The sequence below is a fragment of the Argopecten irradians genome, chromosome 9 (assembly GCF_041381155.1).
Source record: "Argopecten irradians isolate NY chromosome 9, Ai_NY, whole genome shotgun sequence".
NCBI classification, from domain to species: domain Eukaryota; kingdom Metazoa; phylum Mollusca; class Bivalvia; order Pectinida; family Pectinidae; genus Argopecten; species Argopecten irradians.
Window position 1 is genome coordinate 26163046 of NC_091142.1, and position 4755 is coordinate 26167800.

At 37.2% G+C, this 4755-nt stretch overlaps 1 long non-coding RNA gene across 1 annotated transcript; it reads left to right on the forward strand.

The window, feature by feature from the left end:
- Positions 1 to 649: 649 nt before the first annotated feature.
- On the forward strand, positions 650 to 4022 carry LOC138330913 (uncharacterized). The gene is made up of 3 exons (XR_011209623.1): positions 650 to 976; positions 2453 to 2618; positions 3823 to 4022. It is a non-coding gene; the product is annotated as an uncharacterized lncRNA (long non-coding RNA).
- The last annotated feature ends 733 nt before the right edge of the window (positions 4023 to 4755 follow it).

Here is a 4755-nt window from a genome sequence, read left to right on the forward strand (position 1 = left end):
TTCAACGGAGAAATGGTGCACGTTTATCTAGCTTGAAATGACCTTTACGAACATCGAAAGGGCATCGGCATAGTCTAACCGATATCTGCCACTGTAGAGTTCACTAGAATTAGTGTCAATACTCATTTTAAAAGCCGTGCACTAAGTTAACTATATGTTATGTGTCCTATAATTAACTTGATTAGATGATGTTTTGTGTTTGATGAAGTGAACACTACAAGACACATTTAAAATGGTAGAGGACTACTTGGAAGTCGGTAATTGATTGGTGGAAAGCACTCTTGTCACTAAGTTTGAATTCTGATCACGCCGTTTATCTGCCAGCGATTGTTCATGCCACATTGTTATTGATTTAAGGGTGTGTATGGCAGGTTCAGAAAGGTCATCTTAATTACTGTCTCCTTCTTAAAGTTACAACCAAAACTAGCATTGTCAGCTAAATCGGGAATATGTCGCGGTCTCAATTAGAGCGCGTCCGGAAGTAGATTAGGTATCATGAGAACAGAAGGCAAAGATGTGTTGAGAAGAATCTGTCCATTATAATTAGTTTAACTATTCCATGTCGTATCTATCTAAATACAAGAGTGAACGTGCCCAGCATTAATGAAGTATTACTTATATCCAATACTTTGACATAGATGTTAAAGTCGTGGTGAAAACGCTTCTTTTAAGACCATCATCTCACCTTTCCATTTTGTAAATGAGAGAAACAGCATCCTTTTCTACCTATATGGGTGTGACTTTAATGTCCAACCATCTGCAAGCCTCGAGGAGAACGTTCATGAAGTATCCCTCGGGTTATGATTTAGTTGTCACACCCTCCTGGTAAGGACAGATTCTATTCAAGTGTCACACACATTTAAGAACGTATATTTACATAGTTTATATATACTGGATACACATTTACGAAATATTAACGGAAGACGGATGTTGTCAGACTGACATCAGTGGGTATCGTTAACCGGTATTTGTCAATGTAAGTATGATGTATTATCATAAGTACATTTTCCATCTATTCAACAAGAGTGATGATTTATGGATACGGGCATATCAGCAATACGATCAATAAATAGCCTCGATAATTCTCTGCCGTGGTAATGGGATGTATCTATGTATCGGAGTTAAGTAACGTTGAGCACGCCAGTTTTCTTGGATAGTTGCGTTCTAAACACGTGCAGATTGTCACTATTTCTAAACAAATACGCTCTATTTTTACTGAAAACAATTCCTCTTTTTCTGCGAGCATATATAATTTCGGATCAGGGTTTATTTTACAGAAAATTGTAACAAATTGGATTTAGGTTGTTTTGGTAACCACTGCAGTTCATCAGTGAAAGATTTTGGCCGTCAACCCTCGGAAAGACTCGGGTTGACCGGCCAAAATATTTCACTCGGGTTGAGATATCCCTGTCCACCTGACAGACCCATGTAGGATTATATTAGTCTTCATCTCCCTAAAGAGAAACGAACCAGATATCTAAAGTTTAAAGCCCAGTTGTTTTATTCCGGCCTTCTTATGCATGATACTATCTGAATATTTAGACAACCAGGCTAACAGAGCTTTAATTTTATTCCAAGATACCACAATATGCACATGCACGGATTCAATGGGACAATATGTGGTAGTGGATGTGGACTTCCGCTTCAATACGGGGCATTCGAGGTCCCAAAACGACGTGAGTACAGTACTATTCACCGTCGATTTGTCCCACCTTCCGGTGGTTATGAAGTCGTCATTTGACGTGAGTTTCGTGACGTCATAATCACCGGAAGGTGGGACTAATCGACGATAAATTGTACTTTACACACGTCGTTATAGATCTCGAAACCCCCGTATTTGTATAGAATGGAATCGTTTTTGGAGAAAGATTACAATTATAAATTGACATGAACTACCGTTATAGTTTACTCAGAAATGTCCTTTATTCTCAAACCAGCGCACAGCTGTTGTCAAGTACAAATTTCATTCCTTAATTATATCTTCTCATACATCATACATGTATTGTAAACCCGTTTCTACCTGATAGACAATGTATATTTATTTATTTATTCCCATTTATGTTTATTATCTAGAATGGAGTTAGATTGAATTATACATGCATAGTATATACACATCAAGTGTGGAGTGAAGTTAAGTATATTATACATATCTACAATAGGTTTGTAAAAGTGGACAAAACGCCATCATGATAGTGACACGGTATCATTTTTTTCTAAAGATGTCGAGCGCAGAAAAACTGATAAAATCTGCCAAAACCAATGCAATGTCCGTCTCACACATTGCTAAGGGGAAACGCTTATTGTTTGGACAAAGAAAATTCGATCATTTGAGTCATTTAAATTCAAACACATCAAGAAAAGCGCTTTTATACGATGCTGACAATGTGAGTTCTAAGAAGTCTGAATCACTTCAAGAGAAACCTGAAACATTAGATGACATGGTTTCTTCCAGTTCCGTGACTGAGCAGCTGTACTTCCGGCAGACGACATCTGATGACTATAAGGACGTTATATCACTAAGACAGCATGTGTATGATGGTCTGGACTACATACCCGGGGAATACCATCAGTTACTGAAATACAATACCGGGGTAGCAGGATTTATTGGTAAACAAATGGTAAGCATGATACAACCGTGTGTTTATAATTATTGTTACCATTTTAAAAGTTTTAACAGCCTAGACTCCATGAAACTGATATTATCTTATATCTGAAAAAAAACCTTACGTTTTAAGTCAATCAGAAACGAAAAGTTACTTACAGATTTTACTTGCAAACTAATCACTCTAGTCTCGTATGATCCAGGCCCCGCATTCACAAAATTTACCAAACTGAGACTAAAGCTCAGCCTGAAAGTTTCTTTGCAAGCGGGTCTCAATATTATGATACAGTCTTTAGTTTAGAATTATACTAATTTTACAAGACGTTGCATCAGTATTGATTGTCAACCGGAAATTACTGACGCCATGTGGTTGTGCAATGAGGCATCCTAATGAAGCAGGTAGCATCATTGAAAGTGTTAGTAAAACCTAGCCAAAGAATGTTACAATATCTGACAATTTTACGTTGGTTCTTAATTAACGTCATGGTCTCGTTAGAAATGAGTGTATCTTTTACGGGAACATCGGGATATGGAGAATGCCGATTGACCACCGCGGTGTAACCTACCGTTAAAGGTGTCATGGGGCGGGTACATTAATAAAAGCAAGGAAACAAAGGGGATAGTTGGTGGAATCGTTCTTGGCTATATTTTGCATCTTATTCTTATCTTATCTTATCAAGATCTTTGTCTGAGAAAATCTTCGTGGAAAGTGAAAATTGTTAGGCTAGTCTTCCAACAACACATATTGAGTAGGCAGACATATGTCTTGCAAAGCAGCTAGGATTGACATGTTGCAGGTTTCATCACTAAGACAGAGAACCAACTCTTTCCATGCGCATTTTATGAGTTTATTTCTGGTTTTGGTTTGTTTAGTTTTACGTCCTATTAACAGCCAGGGTCATGTAAGGACGTGCCAGGTTTGTTGGTGGAGGAAAACCGGAGTACCCGGAGAAAAACCACCGGCCAGCGGTCAGTACCTGGCAACTGCACCACATGGGATTCGAACCCGCATCCCAGAGGTGGAGGGCTTGTGGTAATATGTCGGGACATCTTAACCACTCGGCCACCGCGGCCCCAAAATATATTATTTCTGTCTTTTCTTTGAATTTGCTTTCGTTTATTAAAATTATGATTTCCTTATAAAGTTTTTGTCCTAATGCATCGTTCGATATCAATGTTAAATAACCTTTATTGTACTAGGTATATTTATTCCTTTTTAGGTAAGTTTTATGATTGGGGCAGTTATTGATGAAGGCCACAGTGCATTGACACAGGCTGCCAGAGTACGTGAGGAATTTCAACATAAAGGGATTTTTTCTCAGATGAAGAAATACATTGTTAACAATCTTATCCAGGGCCCGGGTAAAAGTGTATATTGCGTTATAGATTCTGCTATACTACAAACCTTACAACAGAAGGGGCGCCATGTCGTATTCCAAAGGGTAAGCATATTTGCTGCTATTGTTAAGCGATGAAGCAAATATAAAAATCGTTTTCTGCTAAGAAACTTCTGCTTCTATAACTTATATATATGTACTTGCATATGTTTTTTGTTTTTTAGATTATGATCTTGTGTGGTGGTTATGATATACTATTTATCAATGTCAATAACAAAATACATAGATCTACATATTCCATAACATTATTGGTATCATCATCAGACGGAGGTTGATGATTTATTTGTGAGAATGTACAAGATTGTATTGCTATGGATGTTTCTGACCAATCAACGGATCATTTAACGTGTGCTTTTTAAAATCGTAAATCACATATGTAAGAATCATATCATTGTAGCGTTTATCTACGATTTGAAGCTGATCTTGTTGAATTATTGCTACAAACAATCTTGCTTACCGATTAAAGGAACACTAAAGAGATACTTAACTATGGTAACACTTTTCTTAACTATGGTGAAAACGTAAAGATATGTTTCTTAACGACATAAAACACTTGTTAAATCATTAGCATGCCTCATTGCACAAACACGTGACGTCAGTCATTTTCGGAAGTGACGTCACTAATTTCCGGTCATATACTGCATGCGATATCACTACACCAGCATTATGGTTTGACTATAAAAGTCACCCTATACTTATAAAAAATGGTAATCATACAAAGAAAAAGTTCCGCACTATCAAAGAAATGATTACTTA